Consider the following 8,455-nt stretch of genomic DNA (forward strand, 5'->3'; position numbering starts at 1 on the left):
ATAGGATTTCTACCCAGAATATTGGCTGGATGATAAAGGAGTCTGTCTGCACTGATAATTGCACCATAAATAGCACTGGGCTTGGCAGTGATGAGTGAGGCATTAGAAAGCCTCACCCTCTGGATTCCTCCCACTTCCTTCCATCTTCCTGACTGCTAACAAGCTGGAAGAACAGTTCCTTGGTTTTTACCAGCCACGAGAGGTTTATTGCACTCAGATGCAGCTGGGCACCTTCCTCCCCATAAATCTTAATGCTGAAAAAGGAGAGAGAGGAGGGGGAAAAAGCATCTAAATTGGGTGATTACTGAAAAGCAGCAGGTAGGGCAGCGTTGTGGCATGGCTGTCCCTCTTCATTCTCGCCACAAGCTTGCCCCTCTCCCTCCTCCAGACTTTTCCTGGCTCTTCTGGGCACTCTCAGGCACTTGGGGATAACCTCCAGCTTTACTTCACTGATGGAAACTGAAAAGCTGCCAGCTAGCCCCAAACACTGAAAAATGAGGAGCTCAGGCTGGGGAGTGTTGTAGAAGTTAAGACTGGAAAGAACTATAATGAATATAAATAGATTGGAAGCCCTCTCTGGCTGCTTGCCTTTGAGCCTGCAGAAAGCATGTGGATCCTTGTCTTTGCTTCCAGAAGAAAAGCTGGGAAATGGACTTGACTCCACTGGCACAGTAGCCTGCTCTTGAACTCCAAAAGATGCTGTCAAAACAAAGATTTTGATCATAAAACCCCTTCTGTTAGGCTTTCTCACTCACATCACCCTCAAGTCCACCCAAGCTCTGTCCTCTGGGCAGATTTGCAGCCACTGTGCACAAACAGCCACCAGATGCTCTGAGGAGTGGGATGTAAATGGACAAAGCAGCCAGGAATGAACAAAGGCACCTCCTCATCACATCCTAGTAGCAGGTCAGTGACTTGCTTCTGGGACCCTTCCTTTTCCTATGTGCAGTGCCCTGTTAGCACAAACTCTCTTTTCAACCCCAGAGAGAGAGCTTGCAAGATCCTGGTCAAAAGTTAAAGCCTGAGGAATCAGGTGTGAGGTACCCCAAATGTTGGGCATATCTCATTCTTGGTTCCTCTGTCTCAGCTCAGACTGAGGGGTGGTAACATTCCATGATGAACAGCCCCAGGCAGAAGTGCCCTGCTACCAACAGACTCGTTTTGTCATGCTCCCAGAGGACTGGAAAACTTCTCTGTGTTAGAGAGGTGGGATTTGGCTTGCTCCTCTTTGTGTCTGCTTCTGGGAAATGGCTTAAATTGTCCTCATCTCTCTGCCCAGGCTCTAGGGTACAGCGCCCTGGGCTGCATATTCTGTGCTGCTGTGTGGTCAGAGGCTGCTCCCACAGAAAGGGATGCAGGCTGTCACTGTGCTGATGCAACCTCATGGCTTTAGCTGGAGTGTGCTGTCAGAGCTCTTTAGCAGTGGGCTGGAAATCCATGCTGCTGGAGCATCCTCGCTGCCAGTCGCCTCTGGTGCCGCAGGGCACAGATCCACCGCTTCAGGCTCCTTTGGAGCAGGGACCCTTCAGGGGTGAAGTGCTGGGCTGTCTCTGCCCACTCCTGACATCACTCAGGCACACTGATATCATTTTATTTTGCTAGGAAGAGGAATTATTTTTCTTTTGAAGTTTTGAATGGCCCAGGAGCGAAGGGGAGGGAAACAATTCTCCTTCCCAGATACTTCCTAAGGCCTCCACAAACAACTGCAGTAGGAGGAAGGCAAATTTTATTCTGAGATGGGACAAGATACTTAAAAAGCAGATTTCAAGGACATTGAGTGGAGATGGAAGAAATCCATCCCCAATGCTCATGTTGCAAGCAGGACCCTTCAGCGTGGGTGGATGGGTAGCATGGGGGCTCCTGCTGACACAAGAGGAGCAGGAGAAGCTCTCTCTGCGTGCATGGCAATGAAGGCTGCTAAGCAGGCAAGAGCTTTTCAGCTCCTGGACAAATCCATAAGCCTTCCTCTTCTGCACACACACACCAAATCCAAAGACCAAGTATAGAGCAGATTTTTTTTTTTCCCTTTTCCTTTCTATTTTTTTTAAACCATTCCAGAGCATTTGTAGCAAAACTATTTACCCTGCTTAAGCCTTGGATTTGCAAGTTTAAAGCTTTCACAGTTCCAGGTGTGCCCAAAAAGATAAGGGAGCTTGGAGGTGCACTGCTCTACTTCAAAATAAATAAATAAAGCAGAGATTAATTTGAAGCTCCTTTTTAATACTCTGTATTTCTCTGTTACCCACTGTTATTGTTAGCCTGACCTTGTCTAAGCTGACATGGGATAGCACAAACCCCTTAGAACAACAGGAGCGATGAGTGCTCTTCACCTTGGTGTTTTCCTCTCAGTTTTCTTCTTTTTTCTCTCCATGTCTCAGATAGTTGTTGGCAGAACAACTGGGGGTGTTGGTAGATAGTTGCTGAACATGAGCCAGCAGTGTGCCCAGGTGGCCAAGAGAGCCAATGGCATCCTGGGCTGTATTAGGAGCAGTGTGGCCAGCAGGATGAGGGAGGTTATTCTACTCCTGTACTCAGCACTGGGCAGGCCACACCTTGAGTGCTGTGTCCAGTTCTGGGCTCCTCAATTCAAGAGAAATGTTGAGGTACTGGAATGTGTCCAGAGAAGGGCAATGAAGGTGGTGAGGGGCCTGGAGCACAGCCCTGTGAGAGGAGGCTGAGGGAGCTGGGGGTGTGCAGCCTGGAGAAGAGGAGGCTCAGGGCAGACCTTGTTGCTGTCTACAACTACCTGAAGGGAGGCTGTAGCCAGGTGGGGTTGGGCTCTTCTGCCAGGCAACCAGCAACAGAACAAGGGGTCACAGTCTTTATCTGTGCCAGGGGAGGTCTAGGCTGGATGTTGTGAGGAAGTGCCTCCCGGAGAGGATGATTGGCATTGGAATGGGCTGCCCAGGGAAGTGGTGGAGTTGCCGTTGCTGGAGGTGTTGAAGAAAAGCCTGGATGGGGCACTTAGTGCCATGGTCTGGTTGGTTGGCTAGGGCTGGGTGCTAGGTTGGACTGGGTGATCTTGGAGGTGCCTTTCAACCTGGTTGATTCTATGATTCTGTGATAGCTCAAGTCTCTTCTATGATTCTTTGATAGAAGCAACTCTGCAGCCTCAAGGTCTCCACTAATAACCAATGCAGCAAGGTGGGGAGAACAAGGAAGAAGTGGTTTGGAGAGGTGTAACAACCATTTGAAAATGCTGGAGACCCCAAAAGGGACCAGAGAGGAAAGAAGAGAGTGGTGTGCACCCCAGTCTTGGCTGCTACAATGGGGCCCCTCCTCTGTTGATGCCAAAAGCTGTGGCTCAGCCAGCATGGCATGGGGCGTGCTGAGCACCGGATCCCCTTCAGAGGCTGTTACCGGATTCCCAACAGGAGATGGAAATCTTGACTTAATAAAACAGATTCCAACATATACTTGGCTGGACACAGCAGGAGGAAATGAACCAACCCAGGCAATGAAAATATAATGAGACTGAAGAAACAGCCTGGGAGTTGAGGGATCTGTGCTGTGCATGACTCAGTGGAAAGAGGCGAGGCAGGGCTCTGCGGAAGAGGCTTTGGGAGAAGGAGGCTGGGGCTGAGATGAGATTAATCAAGGAACGAGAGCTGCCTAGGCATGGGCATACTTGGCTGTTCTATTAGGAGGGAGATCACTGCTTCTGGTTCCTCAAAATGAGCTCTGAGGCAATGAAACAGGCTGCAATGACAGGTCCTTTCCTTACTGAGTGACTGCTTCATTCAGAACGTCAGGCACATGGCTGGATTTATGTGAAGGATACTCTGGATTTGGAGAAGCAGGACATCCTTGTGGGATCCATATTGCTCCCCTCAGTGAAAAACTGCCTTTGACAAGCACTGTGCCCTGCTTCTGCTGGACTTTTCCCTGGCAGCAGCTCCATTTGTGGCATCTGCACAGACAGTTCTTCCTCCTTCTTCCTGCTCCAGGCTGGATGTGGAAGCCCTTGTCCCCAGCAGGGCAGCACCAGGCAGCCAACATCCCAACTCACTGATGAGGGCATGCTGGTGCACCCATAAGCCATAAGTGCCTGGCTAAGCACAGCAAACACAGACAACTGTTGGCAGAATCCCCAGCAAACCAAGCCCACGTAGCATCTCTGTAGCTGCAACAAATGAAATCCATGGTTTGGAGCTGAAACTGTCACTGTCTGCCTGGGGGAGTTAAAGCTCTGTGGAAAAAGTAGCAGAAGTTTAGTCCAGGTCAGCAAAACTATCTATTCTGAAAGTCACTCCTTTTCTTGTCTTTCTCTGTCAAAGTCATTGGGAGCTGCATTTGATTTTCTCAGCTCTCTCCCTCTTGGAAGCTCGATACCACCCTCAGCACTGGGTACTGCTGAGCTCTGGCTCTCACTCAAATTTTCTTGCCTTTTGGGGAGATAGAAACTAATCAATGAGGAGTATTAAAGAATATGAAAGCTGCAATGATTTAACATTTCCCACAAAGGTCAGAGTCCCCTGGCAGCTCCACGATAATGCTGAGCTGAAGCCAGCACAGGGAGGTGACATACCTTGGGGATAAGCTCTTGTGCCTCTGTTTGCTGCAGGAGAAGTGTTCTTATGTGATGGGAAAGATCCTGCTGCTGGGCAGGCTCAGGCTGGCCAGGCTTCTGAGCTTCTGCTGGGTTGAGTTTAGGTTCCCCCAGTGCTCATGGGGAGCCTGGGCTGCGTCAGTCCTGGGCTAGCAGGTGTGGGCTCACAGGGCCACAGCGTCCTGCTGCAGCACATTCTTGCTTCAGTCTGGAAGTCTCCAGAGTGTTGCTGGGGAGTGATGCACTCAGGTCACCTCAGGGCTGCTCAGCACAGTGGGCCACTGAGATTTTGGAGTCCTTCAACTGACCAAGTATAACTCCTTTGGCCAACAGCTGCTACTTCTATCTGGCTGTGGCTGGGGACTTTGCTGGATCCCTGGTAGGAGTTTTTTTACCTCAGATTTTGCCCTGAGCTCAGGTCTTGATTTGATAGCACACCTTCCTTTCCAAAGCTGTTGGGACCCAAGAAGGGCTCTTGAGGCTCACTATTCAGGGGAGGGTGCAGGATACATCCCAGTCCATGGAAGCAGGAGTTCCTATTGACCAGGGTAACAGAAATACAGTTCCTGGAGTATACTCACGTTGTGTCCCTCTGTACAATTCCTTCTTCTACTTCTGTGGCAGCTATGGGAATTTTAAGTAATCCTCAGGTGGAGATTAAAGTTTTGGTTCCTTACATTTTCTCCTGAGAAATCTTATCAAGTAACTTTTCACTGTGTCTCAGACTTGGTCTCATTTGCCAGGCAACCAGCAACAGAACAAGGGGACAGAGTCTCAAGCTGTGCCAGGGGAGGTCTAGGCTGGATGTTAGGAGGAAGTTGTTGGCAGAGAGAGTGATTGGCATTGGAATGGGCTGCCCAGGGAGGTGGTGGAGTCGCCGTCCCTGGAGGTGCTCAAGAAAAGCCTGGATGAGGCACTTAGTGCCATGGTCTAGTCAACTGTATAGGGCTGGGGGATGGGTTGGACTGGATGATCTTAGAGGTCTCTTCCAACCTGGTTGATTCTGTGATTCCATGATTCTAAGGGGATTTGCCAGGAATGCTCATGCTAGCCAAAGTGCCCTGCAGAGCCTGCCCAATTCTCCTGCTGCACACAGGGTGCTGGCATTTGGGGTTTGGGTAGCTGCATTTCAAAGGAGAAGCAGAAAGAACATATGTGACAGGCAGGCAAAGTTTTGGCTGGTGGGGGAGCATCTTGGTTTGAAGGTGCTCAGTGACTGCTACCAGCCCAGTGCTGCAGGGAAGGGGTGCAGCATCCCCATGCGGTGCTTCAGCAGCACCCAGCCACCAGCTCCCTCACCTTAGCACATGGCCACCAGGCACCACAGTAGAGTCGTGGGCTGGCTTGCAGGAAATCAAGGAAGTGGCTTAGTGTGGGCAGCAGCTGCTGAAAGCCTAATGACATCTCCTGCTTGGTTTCTAATTTGTCTGGAATCTCAGCAGGCTGACACCTTCTAATTTGCTGTTTGTTGCTGCACTCCTAGAAGTCCAGCTGATTACTCTGCTGGTGCCAGCAGATCAATCTCACAGAAAGAGACTTATTTTTCTTCTGGTCTTGAAGAGGCTAGTTTTCCAAACATCTGTGCTTACCTGCTGAGCTGAGCAAGATTGCTCTCACTGGTGCCTGCTGCTCTCTGTGCTGCCAGGCACACCTTCAGCCTGGGGCAGAGCTGAAAGAGAGGCTGGAGTCTGGCCCAGTGGTTGGATTTTTATGTCTGTGCTGATACTGGTGAGAGGATAGCAAAAGAGATTCACACAGGAGAAAAAAAAGTCCATAGAGCCTTTTTCAGTGTCATTAGTTCTATGGTTGTATTAAATTGAATTTGGAGGGTCAAGATGTCATGGGAGAGGGCCACAGGGTGGGCTTGCACAGAGCAGCTATGGAATGACTCATTACAGCCCAGCACTGTAGAGGGTGTCATCATAGAAGGGTATCATCATAGAATCAACCAGGTTGGAAGAGACCTCCAAGATCATCCAGTCCAACCTATCACCCAGCCCTAACCAGGTGAGGCTATCCTGCTTCTCACTCCAAACTTAAAGGCCTGTGAAATCCACCTTCTGGGAGTATTTGCATGTTGCAGTCTGTGCACATCTTCTGAAGGGAACTCATCTGCCTTATCCCAGCTCTGCTGCTGTTCCTCTCACATTGCCTGTCTCCTTTCCACTGCTCAATCCTCATACTGGGCTAGTGGAGCATCTGCATCACCCCACTCTGTCCTCTGGCAGCAGAAGCTGCTCCAGCTGTTTGCATTCGTGATGTTTGTTGGCAGCTCTGCAGGGCATAGGATGAATTTTGTATGTAAAGGTATCACCTGGCCTTCGTGGGACCCTTCTTCAAGGGCAAGCAAGTGACCCGCTGCAGCCCAGCTCATTGCCACTAGAGGGCGCAGATGGGGCTGGTGGCGGGAGGTAGGCAGGGTCCATTCCCTGCTCGTCCCTTGCCTTTTCTCAGGGTCCACACAGACTCCAGTTTATTACCAATGCAGCAAAGCATTGCCTCTTTTAGCTTAATCATAGAATCATAGAATCAAACGGCTTGGAAGAGACCTCCAAGATCATCCAGTCCTACCTAGCACCCAGCCCTGTCTAATCATGTAGACCATGGCACTAAGTGCCTCAGCCAGGCTTTTCTTTTAACACCTCCAGGGATAGTGACTCCACCACCTCCCTGGGCAGCCCATTCCAATGCCAATCACTCTCTCTGACAACAACTTCCTCCTAACATCCAGCCTAGACCTGCCCTGGCACAACTTGAGACTGTGTCCCCTTGTTCTGTTGCTGGTTGTCTGGGAGAAGAGACCAACCTCACCTGGCTACAGCCTCCCTTCAGGTAGTTGTAGACAGCAAATGCTATCCCAATTGAATAGTCATCCAAAATCTAAAGTGAAAAGCTGAGAGGTTGAGGAAGGATAAATTGGAAGGCAGCATTTGACCACGTGCCAATCATATATGATACATCTAATGACAAATATTCACAGCTTACAATAAAAAGAAGAAGGCTTAGGGGCCAAATATCCTAGAAATCCAAGAAATAACTCTCATAAGGAACATTTAATTTAGGACTTTTTAAAACAGGGGGGGAAAAAAAAGAGAAGTCATTATTTCCTCCACACCAGAATTTGCTGAAAGCACTCCAAGTCCTGCATTATGAGTGCCACAGAACAAAATAATTGTGTGATTAGTAATGCATCTCACTCTTTGCAAACTGAAAGCTTTTTTTTTTTTCTACTTTCAACAAGTACAAGATGTAATATTTTACTTTTCTGTGGTGGGAAAGCACTGGCCATTCCTTCCCCTTCCTCCCTATTTCAGCCTCACTGCAGTATATAATTAATAAAGATAATAAATACCCTCCACGAAGCAGGAGGAGAGAGACATGAATGGCACAATGTGCATAGCTTGCACTTGCCAGAGTAGCCAGAAGCTACTCTGAGGACTAGCTGTGTCCTCTCCAGTACTTTCCAACCTGCCACTCCCAGGCACTGCAGAAACAAGACCATTTGCCCAAAGTTGAGCACCAGATCCGTGGCCAGATTGGGATGGGAGCCCAACCGCTGTCAGCGCAGGGCTTGTGCATACAGCTGTGAGCTGCTGCTCACATGAGAGAGTTGCTGTTAATTCAGTGGCCAGAGAGATGTTTCTGGGGCTCTGGCATCTCTGTGCTCAGCACTCGCAGGAGATTAGTCCATGCATGTTAACAAATGTCCCCTCAGTGTTGGCCTGGCCCACAGGAAAGGCTCTGGCATAACTTGCCTGGCTTCTGTTTGGTGAGACAAACAAAACTGTTGCCTGGGTGATAGCATCCTTGTGCCCTGCTAGGTACCACTGGACAAGCAGCTTTCCCCTGCTCTTCAGCTCACGGCTCACTGAGCCTGCTGCTGCTGCTGCCATGGGAAGCGCTACC

The sequence above is a fragment of the Pogoniulus pusillus genome, chromosome 22 (genome assembly GCF_015220805.1).
Source record: "Pogoniulus pusillus isolate bPogPus1 chromosome 22, bPogPus1.pri, whole genome shotgun sequence".
NCBI lineage: Eukaryota > Metazoa > Chordata > Aves > Piciformes > Lybiidae > Pogoniulus > Pogoniulus pusillus.